This window comes from Pelobates fuscus, chromosome 4 (genome assembly GCF_036172605.1).
Source record: "Pelobates fuscus isolate aPelFus1 chromosome 4, aPelFus1.pri, whole genome shotgun sequence".
Classification (NCBI taxonomy): domain Eukaryota; kingdom Metazoa; phylum Chordata; class Amphibia; order Anura; family Pelobatidae; genus Pelobates; species Pelobates fuscus.
This window is the reverse complement of record NC_086320.1, coordinates 209,861,880-209,877,835: the sequence shown is the minus strand read 5'-3', so window position 1 is coordinate 209,877,835 and position 15,956 is coordinate 209,861,880. Positions and strand designations below refer to the sequence as shown.

General features: G+C 45.1%; 1 protein-coding gene across 1 annotated transcript in view; it reads right to left on the bottom strand.

Annotated features, from left to right (window-relative positions):
* The window catches only part of PTPN3 (protein tyrosine phosphatase non-receptor type 3), a 263,560-nt gene extending 261,553 nt beyond the window's left edge, over nucleotides 1–2,007 (bottom strand). Inside the window, exon 1 of the mRNA XM_063451879.1 lies at nucleotides 1,597–2,007. The gene's annotated coding sequence lies outside the window, so the exon portion shown is untranslated. The remainder of the gene's footprint in view (nucleotides 1–1,596) is intronic.
* Between the last annotated feature and the right edge of the window lie 13,949 nt (nucleotides 2,008–15,956).

Below are 15,956 nucleotides of genomic sequence, written 5' to 3'. Positions count from 1 at the left end.
AGTGAAGAAAAAAAAATTGTAAAGGAAAGTCAGGCCAGCAGTTTACACTATGTTAACATACCTAAAACCACCCACTTCTGTTACATGGAAGGGCTAAGTCCAATCTAGAATGAAACCAAGCACGCACATTTCCAAATGCAGACATTAAGCAAATAGATCACAGTCATATACTTATTTAAAATTATGGGCTTTGAACATACAATTTACTGAAATAAGGTTATTTTAGTGTCTATCATTCTAAATAGCCAAATCTAACTACTGACTACTATTACCATTTTATTGAGGTGTAAAAAAAAAAAAAACAAAAAAAAAACACGAATCTAAACACAAATTAACTCAGGAATAACTTTCACTAAATCATGAATATTTAGGGAACCACCAGAGATTTTCAAAAAACTTAGGGCAAAATAGCTGACCTGGAAAAAACAAATCTAGCTCAGTTTTTTTCCCCACAATTGCTATATCTGCCTAAAATGTTAAATCCCCTGGTTGATTACCAATTATTTCTGCTCTACTGAATAACCTTGACAATAAAACAATGCCCAAAGCAAATTCAGAATTTTGTAAAATGTACTTTTTGAACAGTGAAACTTTATGAACTGAAAACAATTCACTGTTTAGGAAATAAACTTCGAAATGCTCAAATAAAAAAAATAAAAATAGTACCAAAGTATGTCATATGCTATATAGGTAATATGTATTTACTCGAATAAAAGGTCTAAATGAAGCTATGCAAGATTAGTTTGTGTTTCTGTATTTCAGCCTGAATTCTGCAATTTTATTTTTTTTAACTAACTTAATGTGACTGTTTAGTCAAACCATTTAGGGTCTGGAGAAGCTCTATTTTTTCATTACAGGCCCAAATGGGACATAGAAAGAGTTAAACTTTGTGGGCACTTAGATATTGCATTTTAAGCATATGTTTGGCACTCATTAGCTGTCATAGTAAAGTTAAGGATACGATCGATAAACACTAGAGATCACAATTCTAGGAATTTCAAGATATTCGGTTACATGTTTTTATTTAGTTAAGAAAGTCAGAAGTCCTGCTGGGCCGATCCCTTGTACTGCAATGTTTGATCAAAAGAGGTAAACCTGACAGGCCTGTATATACCTGTCAATTTAGCCAGGCTGGCCTCAGCCAATCCCGGAGTGTAACTCCGAAACCCACGCAGCACGGGATGACTAAACCTTCGTTTCTATCCAGGAAGTTAGACTCTGCTCAGAAAGGTCTGCTCTGTGAACACTGCAGGTAATCGCCCGTGTTCTAGGATTCCTGCCACATTGTATCCACGCACAGAACACTGTGAGACTCGTGGATTCCAGTACTGTATTCTAAACCACCAGATCTGTGAATAAAATGATCAAACTCCCAGTAATGCAGATCACAGTTTCTGCTGAGATGGGTGCAGGCTGTGTTCTAAGGACTTGACAGGTCTGGAAGGAATAGAACCAGCCCTGATCGCGAACAGACCTCTGGTCAGATTATGAGATAATAGCGATCCCTGTGTGAGTGACTTAGGACAGTGTATAGACCGGTATGTAATACAGGCTGTCAGAACCCATCGCCTTGTCCCCCACACTGCAGTGATTTACCTGCACCATCCAGATCCTCCTCCTCCTCCAGTCCAGTGGGTGCTGCTCCCTGTACACTCCGATCAGCCCTGCCCTGCCCTGCTCTGCTCTCCTGGGAAATAGTCCAACACCAGCTCCAGTTAGTCCAAGATTCCACTAACACTGTATCCTCTCCAAGGTCCAGAGATGAAGCCTTCTCCTGACAAAGGAAAGCAGGTGGTGTCCGAGGCTTGCGCTGTCCCACTCCTCACTATTCAGCCTCCTCCTTGCCCTCAGTCTCTCCCCACCTTTCCTCCTGTCTGTCCACCCTGACTCCACCTCTCACAGCCCAGAGCCGATAATGTCTATTTGATTAGCATTGATCTATGAGCGCTGCAGGCACGGCGTAGAGAGATTTCAGGGAGATCTTCCCCGGGAAGCGTCTGTTTGATGGCTTCTCCTTTCCTTTTTCTCAGCCCTCCTCTGTGTGTGTGACATCAGCTGGATCCTCCCCTGAGTCTCTAACTGCTTCCAAAAAGCAAATATATCTAACGCACAGTCTACATTGCACTCCTCCAGGCTGATTTTCCTGTCCTAACATGTAGATGAGTTTTTTTCTGCGGTTTGAATGTGTAACACAGGGAAGGAGTGCCCATCAAGACTTTATACTTTTTCCCATCCTTATTGTAGTGTGTAGCATTGTGTGTGCTTAGTACAGCAGCCATGCATTCATAGACAAAGATCAAACATGAGAAGATCTATAGAACAATATACACAACAATATTCATAATGTTCCAGGGTACACGCGTGTGTATGTACATCATACATAGAATATATATAGTATATATATTATAAGTTTCTATGGGTTCATTCATTAAACCACGTGTGTAAGGAATGGATCAGCAGATAGACAAAACACCAAAATTGAAAAATATCTGATTTGGAGATTTTTTTTTTCAAGTTAAACTATTCTGGCATACAGTGTAACATTTTGTTATCAGTTCCTTACAATCCCCACCATAGTGAATAATCTGATAACAGTGTTTGCATTTTTTCTGATCTGCCACCACTGCACATATTACAAACAAAAACAAAAAAAAACACCCCAGAAGTTTGCCATCATACCTGTGAAGCTGTGATACTTTACTCATCCTTCTGTGTGAATAAAATATAGAAAAGTGAAATGCAATAATTACTCATGGTATGGCATACAATTTGACAGTATGTTCTCAGTTCCTGACAATCCATATCTTAGTGAATTACCTGATATGTGTTTGTTTACATTTTTCTAGTCTGTTTCCGCTGTACTAATTATACACATTAAAAGCCCCCCAAAACAGAAGTTTGCAGTCAGATCTGTTACAATATGTGATACATACATTAGTCATCATTCACTGTGAATAAAATATGAAGAAGGGAAATTGGATAATTTCATGTGCATATGAATTTTATCACATATTTAATCACTAAAAAGTGAATTAGCGTTCAAGCAAACCCTTTAGGGTTTTTTCCTATTACAGACCAAATTTGTGATATTCACAAAACAATTTGCAACTTTACTGGTGCTATGCATCTTGTGTGTGCATTTAGCAGTCCACCATTTTAACTTTCTACAGTAAAATTAGATACTTCATAAAGGGTATTTCAGTGCTTTTTGTCCCGAAGTCAAATGCCAGAGCTTAAAAAACGCTTGTGCTGTGCTCCGGCCAGTGGCGGATCCAGAACCTGATCTCGGGAGGGGCACTTGTAGATTATTTAAAGAAATAATCCAGGCACAATAACCACTACAGCTCAGTGTAGTAGTTATGGCGCCAGTAGTGCCAGGATCCCATCCCAGAGTAAGTAGTCAAACCGTTTAAGAACAGTTTGACAACTTACCTGGGGTCTGCTGGGATATTGGGCATAGGAGCAGTGGTATGTGTTAGGGGTGAAGTGTGTGTGAAAGGTGCAGTGTGTGTGTGAGTGGTGAAGTGCGAGTGCGTGAGGGCGGCAGTGTATGTTAGGGTTGCAGTGTGTGTGTGTTAGGGGGCAGTGTATGTGTGGGGCAGTGTGTGTGTGAGAGAGCTGCAGTGTGTGTGTGTGTGTGTGAGGGTGGCAGTGTGTGTGAGAGTTGCAGTGTGTGTGTGTGTTTGGGGCGGTGTGTGTATGGGGGGCAGTGTGTGTAGTGTGTGTATGGGGGGCAGTGTGTGTAGTGTGTGTATGGGGGCAGTGTGTGCAGTGTGTGTATGGGGGGCAGTGTTGTGGGACAGTGTGTGTAGTGTGTGTATGGGGGCAGTGTTTGTGGAGCAGTGTGTGCAGTGTGTGTATGGGGGCAGTGTTTGTGGGGCAGTGTGTGTAGTGTGTGTATGGGGGCAGTGTTTGTGGGGCTGTGTGTATGGGGGCAGTGTTTGTGGGGCAGTGTGTGTATGGGGGCAGTGTTTGTGGGGCTGTGTGTGTAGTGTGTGTATGGGGGCAGTGTTTGTGGGGGCAGTGTATGTGGGGCAGTGTGTGTATGGGGGCAGTGTTTGTGGGTCAGTGTGTGTAGTGTGTGTATGGGGGCAGTGTTTGTGGGGCAGTGTGTGTAGTGTGTGTATGGGGGGCAGTGTTCGTAGTGTGAGTATGGGGGCAGTGTTTGTAGTGTGTGTATGGGGGCAGTGTTTGTAGTGTGTGTATGGGGGCCAGTGTTTCTGGGGCAGTGTGTGTAGTGTGTGTATGGGGGGCAGTGTTTGTAGTGTGTGTATGGGGGGCAGTGTTTGTAGTGTGTGTATGGGGGGCAGTGTTTGTAGTATGTGTATGGGGGCAGTGTGTGTAGTGTGTGTATGGGGGGGCAGTGTGTGTAGTGTGTGTATAGGGGGCAGTGTTTCTGGGGCAGTGTGTGGTAGTGTGTGTATGGGGGGCAGTGTTTCTGGGGCAGTGTGTGGCAGTGTGTGTATGGGGGGTAAGGAGGGTAGGGAGGCTTTTTTTTTAAAATTTAATCAAAATTAATATATTTATGTTCCCCCTCCCTTCTTACCTTTATTGATGAGGAGGGGGGACATATTTCATTCCCTGGTGGTCTAGTGGGATTCCCTGGTGGTCCGGTGGTGGTGAGGTGAACTCTAGCCCAACTACAGGGCTAGAGTTCACTCTCGCGAGATTTGGAGCGTTGCCGTGGTTACCGCGGCAACGCTCCAAATCTCGCGAGAGGACCGGAGGAGCTGCAGGTAAGAGCTCCTGGCTCCTCTCTCACTCCCTCCCCTGCCGGCTGTCAGCAATGTGCCTGCGGACCGGGGAGGGAGATCAGAGATTTCCCTCCCCGGTCCGCAGGCACATTGCAGGGCTGGCACTTGGGCAATGCCAGCCCTGCGTTAGCCGGCAGGGGAGAATCTCGGGGGGGGGGGGCAATTGCCCCGTTGCCCCCCCCCTGGATCCGCCACTGGCTCCGGCAAAGCAACAGCATTTCAGCCAATCAGGTAATCAGGAGAGCCGTGATGAGCGTTTAGATTTTTAAAATGGCATAATTGATGGAGGACCCCATATCTGTGTCTATCACAGATTTAGTGGATGCCTCTCTTAGAGGCAGCCCCGTCAATGTGTGAAAGCTCCATAAGAGAGCTCTCCTTGCCAGGGATCTATCCTCTTCATCTTCTGAAGAGGATATGGTCCCAGTTCCTCATCTGAGGAAAATTTTTCTGCTCCTCCTTCCCCTCATACTCTTTTGAGTAAACGAAAAATTAAAGGGACAGGATCCCAAAAGAGGAATAGTGTGTTTCCCACGTTTGAGCACTAGAAACACCTTCCAGAGAAAAGGGACAAATCTCGTTGGAGGTTAGATAGTCCTTCTCCTTCCTCTTCTAGAGCGTTTGCTCATTCTTCATCCCAAAGCCATTCTAGTTCTAGACACAGCTCTCCAGAAATAGACTGGGTATCTGAGGGAGTGGTATGTTCAGCAGCTTCCACAGAGCGAGGGAAACTTAGCAATGATCAGATGTCTAGAGTGAGCCTCCTAGTAAAGACTCTCCCATCAAATTTCACTAGGGAGCACGGTTTTTCATCCCAAACGTCTGCACAAACTCCCAGATTTGTCTCCAGGATTTGGACAAAGGGAGCTTGGAAAATGAATGCACTGTCTTTCCCATGGACAGATGTTCCAGCCCCTTATGCCTTCCCCTCTCCATCTTTACTGATGCAAGTCCTGGAGAAGATCTGCAGGGACAGGATACAGAGTTTAGTTCTCGCTTACCCAATATGGAACTCCAGACCCTGGTACCCCTTGATCCATCAGTTAGTCAAGGGAACCAAGATCGCATTGGGCATGACCGTGGACTCAGTGGCGGATCCAGAGCCTGATCTCGGGAAGGGCTCTTGTAGATTATTTAAAGAAATAATCAAGCAATGCGTGAGGGGTGCAGTGTGTGTGAAAGGTGCAGTGTGTGAGCGGTGCAGTGTGTGTGTGGGGGGGGTGTAGTGTGTGAGCGGTGCAGTGTGTGTGTGAGGGCAGCAGTGTATGTCAGGGGTGCAGTGTGTGTGTGTTAGGGGGCAGTGTGTGTGTTTGTGTGTGAGGGGGCATTGTAAGTGTGGGGCAGTGTGTGTGAGAGTTGCACTGTATGTGTGTGTGGAAGCAGTGTGTGTATGGGGCAGTGTGTGTGTGGGGGGAGGGGGGGGCAATGTATGTATGGGGACAGTGAATGTGTGTATGGTTGGCAGTGTGTGTAAATAAAAAATATTATTTTTTTAGAAGATACATGGATTTGAGACATGTCCATTACAATCCCTAAACATTTCTAGGCCCATGTCTCATCAGGGGTAGTTTTCTCTGCAGTCAAAAACTGTCAGGACAGAGGGTAAGATGCTTAATTGCTTTCAAGCTTCTTTTTCTTTTTTCTTTATAATTCTTTATTTTTGCTGTGTAGTTGCATCACATATTACAACCATATAAGACATTAAGCGTTATAGGCAGTTGTTGGACAAGAATACAGGTACAGGTTAGTGGTCGACACATGACCCTCAATGATTAAGAAATTGGTGCCTGTAGGCGTTGTCGTTCATGAATGTCTAGCACTCTCACGACACCATTTTTCTGTTAAACTAGAACATATTATAGTACAGTAACATTGACAATTATACAGAGTGTATTTTCAGGCATAGTCGCAGTTTAACCCCTTATGTAGCTGTCTAGTTGCTCGTACATATTGACACTCTCCTCGGAAGTAGAGAAAGAAATGAAGAGAGGGAAACAAAAACAGGGGGATGGGGAAGGATAGTATCCCTCACATGTTCGGAGTTCGGGGTGAGGGGGTTGTTCAAGCTTGATTTGGTTAGGCTTCCATGGTTTGGTACTTGCCATTTCGAGATCGGTTGGCCCGGCAGCAATTTCATGTCAGTCTTGGGTTCATGGCCCCCTAAGCCAGTGGTGGGATTCTTTTTACTGGGTGTAGGGGTAAATGGCTCCCCTTCCCAGCTCCCGCTTCTCATAGTCCCCCCAATCCCTAGCCGTCCACATCTCCCATGCTTTTTCATATGATTTAATTGTACCTCTAACTTGGGCAGTCAGAGGTACAATTTTATTAATTACCATGTCCAACTGGGGGGTGTCAGGTTTGAGCCAATCTTGTGCCATGGTTCGCCTGGCTGCTAGGGTGAGTTTGTGTAATAGTTTTTGTTCCCTCAGCCAGTCATCCACTGTCCTGGACTGTAGAAACACACAAGGTTCTCTTTTCACCGTCTCTGGAATACCTTCTCCAAAAGACCTCTTCCCAGAAGGTCTGCGCTTTAGGGCAGTCCCACCACATGTGTTTATATGTCCCCTTGTGTCCACAACCCTGTGTTCTTGCTGTGTGACGCACACCGAGGTAGCCATACTTGCATCCCATATTTCCCTCCATTCTGTGCCCTCTAGGACTTCTCCTAGGTCAGATTCCCACTGTGTTGTGTAGTGTAATTCCTCCCATTCAGTGTTGTTGGAGCTCAGGTGAGCGTACAATGAGGTGATGAGTCCCCCCCGGGGGTTCTCCCTGAGGCACATCTGTTTGAAGCCCGTTAGTGTGTTTTGAGCTGCTATTCTTGCTAGGTTGTGTTGTGCGAAGTCTCTGATTGGTAGGTACCTGAAAAAAACTGCGGGTTTCAATGGGGTCCTTTCTTTCAGTGCCTCAAATGTCACTATTTGGTCTCCCTCGTATAAATGTACCGCCCTCTATGCTTTTGTAGTCGCGAGCTTGCATCCCCAGGGGGAATGCCCTATTTCGCAGTATGGTCATCATGGGTGAGGGTGATGTCGTCAGTTTGTATTTCAGGGCTACAGAGTCCTAGACTTGGAGGGAGTTTATGATCGCAGGGCATTGAGTGCGGAGGATCGCCCTGTGTTCTCTTGGCAGCCAGATATAAAACTGAGGTAGATCGGTCCCCATCATGCCAGATTCAAGATCCACCCACCTGCGTTCATCAGGTGTTCAGTGCCACATTGCGATCTGTGCCAACTGTGCCGCCAAGTAGTAGTAATATAGGTTTGGGAGGCCTAGGCCGCCTTCAGCTTTGGGTCTGTACAGAACGTTTCGGGATACTCTGTGTCTTTTATTTTGCCTCTAAAGTCTCCTGTCGTTTTTTGCAGGGGGGCTTTAGTGATTGGTATAGGCAGAGCCTGAAAGTAAAACAGCAGTCTGGGAATTATGTTCATTTTTATCGTATGGACCCTCTGTCTAGATCCTCTATAAGGGTCTTGAAGGGGGGTACGTAATTGGAAGAATATAGATGAGTTGGGTCTGCGGTTAGCTGTACCCCCAAATATTTTATGGACCGTGGTGCTATAGGTATGTGATGTTCGTCACGTATGTACGCCGTGTCCGTTGCCAACATGGCTATAGGGAGTGCGTTGGATTTTGTTAGGTTTACCTTGTACCCCGATAGGGTGCCATTTTCCATCAGTTCTCTAGTCAAAGCTGTCATGGAGTCCTTGGGGCTCGTAAGGGTGATCAGAACGTTGTCTGCGTATCCTGATACTTTGTATACCTGTCCGCCCGCCGTGATGCCTTGTATGTGTTGGTCGGTGTGAATGCATTGTAGAAGCATTTCTAGGGAAAGTATGAATAACAGTGGTGATAGTGTGCTGTTATGTAGAGCAAAGGGCATGGTTGGGGCCACCATTATTCTAATTTGTGCTTTTATGTCTGTGTACATGGCTTGAATAATCGTGATGTACATCTCAGGGAATTTTAGGTACTTTAGGAGTTCGAACAGGTAGGTCCATCTCACCATGTTGAAAGCCTTTTCGGTGTCTACAGATAGGATTAGTGTTGGTGTACGTGTGATAACCGGTTTCAAAATTAGGTCTATGTTACGTCTGGTGTTTTCGAAGATTTGGCGGCCAGGGATGAAGCCCACCTGATATGCATTAATCAGGCTTGTTAGTAGTAGTAGTAGTTAGTATCACACTACAGTGATATAGGCCTGTAGTGTTCAGGGTATGTAGTGTCCTTAGACACAGAGGAAAATGAGATACGGCTGTACATATTCTAGAACAGGAACAGAAAAAAATACATAGTGTGATACAGCAAAATAAAAGATAATGCGCTGATACAATAATGCACTCACAGGATCAAAGTGAATAATGCGCCAGAACAGGTGCCTGCCCCCCGATAAACTTGGGCGGCTGAACGTCTCCACTCTCCACTGGCGCATTATTCACTTTGATCCTGTGAGTGCATTATTGTATCAGCGCATTATCTTTTATTTTGCTGTATCACACTATGTATTTTTTTCTGTTCCTGTTCTAGATTATGTACAGCCGTATCTCATTTTCCTCTGTGTCTATGTATATGTTGTAAAAGGTCGGGAACTGGGCCACGACCTTGAGAGGCTGTCTTGACCACACCAGATAAGTATAAGTATATCTAGATACCATTGTTACTTAATTGGAGGTATCATATATACATACTGTTTGTATCTTTATGTAGTGTCCTTCCCTGGTTTTGGGAGTAAGACTATATGTATGAAGTTATGTGCCAGTTTGTCCTGCCTGCCTCTGTTGTGTTAGCGTGTTATGCTCCCCCTTACCCCCCTGTCCGTTGCCGGGCTGGGTACCGCATAGAAGTCTCCCCCCAGCATGGTCATGCCATGCGGCAGCACGTCAATCTTGCCTTTGATGTGCTCCCACAATTCTCTGGTTGGGTCGTTGGGTGCATACATGTTTTTGATGTTTATAGTGTGTGCAAACAGCGTCTCCGATATCACCAAATATCTTCCCTCCAAGTCTGGTTCAACCCCATTATGCATAGAGGGCAGCGTTTGTGGATTAGTATCGCTACACCATTCTGTTTGCGGTGTGATCTGGCTTCATAGCCCGTACTGTAGATATGGTCTTTAAGTTTCACCCCCAAGATACTTGGTAAGTGGGTTTCCTGTAAAAATGTTATGTCTGGGTTTAGTCTTTTAAGTTCTCTGAATAGGAGACGTCGCTTTTTGGGTGTGTTTAGTCCCTTAACATGTAAGGAGGGGATGCGTATTGGCATGTTAAGGTCTGGGATGCATGTGCTATGTGTTGACTTACAGTTGTCTGCCTCCGGGCCATGTGTAGCGGAACCCCCTTTTTGGCTGTCCTATTCCTTTTATTGATTGTTGGCCCTGCGGAGATTTTCCTGTGCCTGGAGTACACAATACTCTAAGTAACTAGGTATGGATATACTTTGTTCGGTATGGGAATAACAGCTGACATGTGAACCACTAAAATTCACCATAGGAACAAATGAACCGGATGAACCGGACCACCATGATGTGTATAATGGATAATTTACCTCCCTGCTTGCGTTTCATTCCCTTGTGCGCACGAACCCGCCGCCATTTCGGCAGGCGAACACGTGGCGGCCGCCATCTTAAATCCGTGAACAGCGGTGTTTGGTCGTCGAGTGTCTGGAAATGAAAACGGACACTCGACTAGCCAAACACCGCTAAGACCTCCAGGGCTTCAGAAGGCACAGATGGAACCCCACGAACGGCCCGGCGTTCGGTAGGATGAATCCCACGAACTAGGGGATTCATCTGGTTACCGAATGTACTATGGATGTTACATCAATTCGGGAGTTTTGGGGCACGAAGGGAGACCGACCGCAGGGCCAGATTTCATGGAACTATTTTCGGCTACTTTGCCCATGCGGTCGGTCAAAACTTTACCTTCCCATAACTTCCGAACCCCTGGTCTGATCTGGGTGATTTTTGGATATGTTTCTCACCCAGATCAGGGCTACCAGGTGGTAACCCCTTAAGGACCAAACTTTTGGAATAAAAGGGAATCATGACATGTCACACATGTCATCTGTCCTTAAGGGGTTAAGGGCATATTCCACCGATTTGGGGTACATCTGAAAAGTGGGGGAAAATGTGCTGTGTATAATTTTATTAAAGGCTAATCTAAGGGGAGGAGATGTGTGGGAGGTAACGTCGCTGGCATTGGATAATGTACTAATTGTGGTGAATCCTTCCCTTGCATGGGAGAATCTCATAAAAGCAGGAATATTGCCATTAAAAGTGAGTTCTACTCCTGATACTGTGTGTCGTACAGTGATTGGGAAAGGTGATGGGATACTATTGGATTTTATTGCTGATTGTGCTGCATATTCTCTTGGATTTGTTACTTGTTCCTGCATCCTCTTAATATATTGGTGGAGTTAAGCTGTGAGAAATCAGCTCTACGCTACACCGTGTGTGTCACCACCAGGCCGTGTATGTCACCGCTGAAACCTGCCCTCATCAACTGCTGTGTTATTTGCTTAATATGGATTACTCCGGGATCCATGAAGAGATAAGAAGGGTTGATAGGTGTGAAAAAACAGGGAAAAAAGAACAAAACATATAAATTAATACAGTAATAACATCTGGTCTTACCCATCGCCAGACTTGAGTGGAGCGCATGCATCAGCACGTCCCACCCAACACAGTTGAGTGTGGCGCGCGGAGGCATGGACCTCGTCTGCACAGGCACACTGTTCGGCCCGTTCCTTGCCAAGTGTAGGTGCATGTCTATGATGCCCCAGCTGTACCGCATTAGACTTTTGGGTCAGCCTGTGCTGCCCTCCAGGAATATAACAAAAAAAACTAAAATCTGTGGGTAACTATGTACCCGCCGCCATTTATCTCTGTGCTAGACTGAATCAGGCAGTATGGGAAGGTTTAGCAGAGAGGTGGGTGAAGCACCCCTTTAGCCCTGTCTCAAGGTGGTCCCCCTCGGTGGTGGAAGGCTGATCGTGTGTGGTGTGGTGTGAGTGTTGGCAGGTGGCCTTAAGTTTCGTGTACCTATTGTGATGCAGTCCTATGGTGGCGGCTGCATGTGGGCCCCTAAATGGTTATCGAGTGTCTCGGTTTGTGTTAAGCAAGGGGAGCGTCTGGATGCAAGGTGTCTAAGAAAAGGTGTCTAAGTATTTGTCGCGATGTTTGAGGTGCGTTTAAGCGCCCCTTGTTTTCCCGGATTGGTTTGGTTGGAGTACCTGAATGCGGTTGGCTTGTGACATACATCGTGATATCCATTTCCCCTTACAACACTGTAATACTATATTCCCCCAACCCAACCCAGTTCGTATTACAGGTCCTTTGGTATCTGACCTCGGTTAGTAACAAGGAGGGTAAGGTACCTTGTAAGTCTGCTGTGGGGAAACTCGTGCCTAAGTCCCTCCTGTGAACTGTCCAGCGTCCAGTCGCCTCCCCTCCACCCCCCCCCGCTCCCCCACCCAAAGCACATCACCACCTCGTGCGTTGTCTGTGCTTAGTGTCATTCTGTATTCACCGGGTCTCTGGAGAGGCGAGTGGGGCCCGCAGTATGCCAGGTAGTATTGCATATATTATCGGAGTCCATCTCTGGCCCATGCAAAGAGAAAGAAGATGGGAGGGAAGGCATCCGGGCCCCAGACCCAGTTTTTGGTGGCAGGGCACAGTTTTACCTCAGTCAGGTTACATAGTAGGACAAATGTTGGCTGGTGATATCTTCTTCTGTAGCAGGTATGCAGTCTCGACTTGTTCCCTCCCCCCACTGCCCCTTGTAGAGGCAGGTGGGTCGGTGGTAGGTCAAAGAGAGGGCATCCGGTATACAAAGTCCCGTTGTGAGGGTGGGCACAGTCACTCTCCCGCCGAGTACCACTCTCTGGGGAGGAGCGGCATGTCCGGCATGGTTGCTGTCTGCCACTTGAACCCAGAGGTTGCCTGTATGTCCAGTGCTTGTAGGTAGGCAATAGCATTGCCGTCTGGTAGTAGGATCTTCGGTCTGCCATTCTTGAACGCCATGAATTTGAAAGGGTGGCCCCAGGCGTATTTAATGTTGTGTCTTCTTAAGAGATCCGTGACTGGCCTCCATTCCCTGCACCTCTGGAGTGTCAAGGGGAAGAGGTCTTGGTACAGTGATATGTCAGCTCCTTTGTAGGTTATAGGGCCTTCTCTGCTGCGTTTCATGAGCGCTTCTTTAGTCTGGTTATGTTGGAAGTACATGATGATATCCCTTGGTTGTTTTGCATCTGTGTTGCATGTGGTTAGAGCCCGGTGTACTCTGCCAGTGGTGGTCTGGGACGTCCGGCACAAGTGGCTTCAGGATAGCCAGGACAGTGTTGGCCAGGCTGCCCTCTCAATTCCGCTCTGGAAGGCCTCTCAGCCTGATGTTATTTCGGCGGGAGCGGTTCGCCAAGTCCTCTAGGGTGGCCTCCGCCATTGTGAGCCTTGAAGTGAGGTATGCTCTGGTTGAGCTCTGAATTTGCCTCTGCAGTGATTCTCTGGGTCTAGTATTCTTCAGGATCAGAACACCTCCACCAGTAGGAGCAATGCTAGCTAAATTGTACTTTAGCTTTTGCTTCACTACAGTGTAAATTGCACAGGATTCCTGCTTTTTATAACTAATTGATGAACAGCTGCCTGTGACTGCCTCACATCAGGGCCAATACGTACCCTAGTGTAATAAGTAAGTAAGTAAGCTAATTTGAACAGGCCTTATAAGAATAAAAACAAGGACTGGGTTGCACACATGAGAGGGGAGTAGGCTGCTGGCATGAGGCAGTGAGTGTGTTGCTGGCAAAAAGGAGTTACAAGGCTACTGATATATTAAAGGAAATAAGGTAGAGATGTTGTAGGTAGGGCAAGGGATGGAGACTGGTAGTGTTCTGTCCATAAAGAAGATTACTGTTTTTTAAGGGATTGGGCTAGTGACATGATGAGGGTAAAGGAAATAAATTGCTAGATAAACGAGGGTGAATTGACACAGATAGGGTTAGTGACATGGAGAACATGTGGGCTAGTTACATGAGGGGTTAACATGGAAAGGAAGGCACCACGTGATCTGTGTAGGAACTTGGAAGTAGACCTGGCTTGGCTAGGTATTGGAGTAGTGACGTGGAGAAAGAGTTATAATGTTAGATGAGGTGGGCAAGTGATATGGAGAAGGGAAATGGTGCAAATAGACTTCTGCTTTACTTGTCTGATAATTATGCCATTTAAAGTCCTCTGCTCCTTAAATTTAGGAACACAACAGGCATGCCTGCACTAAGGGAACATAGTCATGCTTGCATCAGTTTTGGTTGCAGACCTACTCACATTACTGCAAATGTCATTTTCTTAGCCACCATGCTGTGACGGGCAATTCAGGGACATTAACTAGTTCATTATATTAATCGCTCATTTTGTGTAATGAGAAGTCCATAACCACGAATGAGGGTTCTCAATAAATATTTTGGTCTTAATTTCCTGTGAACACTGGGAGTTTAGTATTCACAGAAATGAATGTTCCATGTAATAATTAACTGTGAGCTGTGTTATGGTTGATTCATTTTAAGGCCTTGTTTAAACTTGAATTAACCAGTTGATATTAAAGAAACAATAGCCCCATAGTTACTACAGTCTGCTGCTGTCTTGGTTATGTGCAACCTCCTGGACTTAGTCAAACCATTAATGAACAGCTTGACAACTTAACTGGGGTCAGCTGGGCACCTGTTACACCATGCCTGGAAAAAGCTTTCATTAGCTGCACAGAGCTAAGCACTGTCGTACAGAGCAAGCCCACTGCCTGAGTGTCACCATAAGCACTACAGTCTAGATGTTTAATAGTGGAGCCTACTGTGCCTAGATAAAGGCCGCACCCTCAGGCCACAGCGGTGCTTTGCCATCTTTCTAGACCTCAAAAGCTTCTACATATGTCTGTAATCGGTGGTCTAGGTTTGAGGAAGCTATGATCTCTGCAATGCCCTGCCTTCCTCAGACTTATCTCTGCAATGCCCTGCCTTCCTCAGTGATCTGGGGCAGAGAAAGTTTGGAGGTGGAGAATACTGGAGCCAGATTGCTCACCTCAATATAGCATTTAAGGTAAATACACACTACTACACTCACTACTACCCATACATACAGACTACTACTCTCATTACTACCCACACTTACTGTTATTACACACACACACATTGCCACATTCACACTCCTAAACTTATTTCTACTTATACATATTACTACACTCACACACACGTCTACCCACACACTGTTGCACACACATAGTTCTACTCCCCAAACACTGCTACAAATATACATCACATAGCTGTGCCAACCCATTTGCAATAACTTGCAAATACTCACATACACGTTTAATGCCAAGGTATTTATATAAAAATTGCTTTACAATAAGCTGTACTTAATTTGGCAATATTGGAAAAACAAGGCAAAATATATCAAGTTCAATTCTCAGACTCTGCTACTATTTAAGACAACAGAAAACTCACAGGCTGCCAGTATTTTATAAGCAGGACTGATATATAAACGGTATTATTGAAAAAAAAATCTGTATGATATAAGTATACCACTGATATAGTGAGTGGGCCTGGTCAATGCTGAGTTTATATTATAAAACAAACTGTAACCAAGTTGTAAGAACAAAACCACTCATAATATAAGGGACCATTCACAACCATATTATAAAATGAAGTAATTGTTAATAAGAGCAGAAAGATACATCAGTTTTCAGGGTTAGTACAATGGCAATAGAGGAATGTTATGTGCAACATATTATCAATCTTAACCTTTTGCCAATTCTGTTTATCAGAATGATTGTTGTGAATGCATTAATTGTATAAATTCTCAACAGACAAGTGGCAATCATAGAGTGAGTGACTGATTATGCAATTCAGTTGCAGACTGGTGACATGGTGGAACTCTGGATGACATTTCTTGACTTAGATAATAACCACAGGATGAGGCTTCAAGTCATAGATATATAGAAAGCATGACCTCATATTCATGGAAAGTTGGAAAATTGATGCTTTCAATGACTAACTTTCCTTCATAAATTTCCTGGAGTTTCAAACATAGTAAGCAATGCAGCACAAAACTTAATATCAAAGGTGCTCCTTTATTAGATTATTAAATACAATTAATAAAAAATGAACCCAAAGGTTATTTTACATTTGAAGAATGGGTCATGGTACAAGAAGAAAAATGAACCA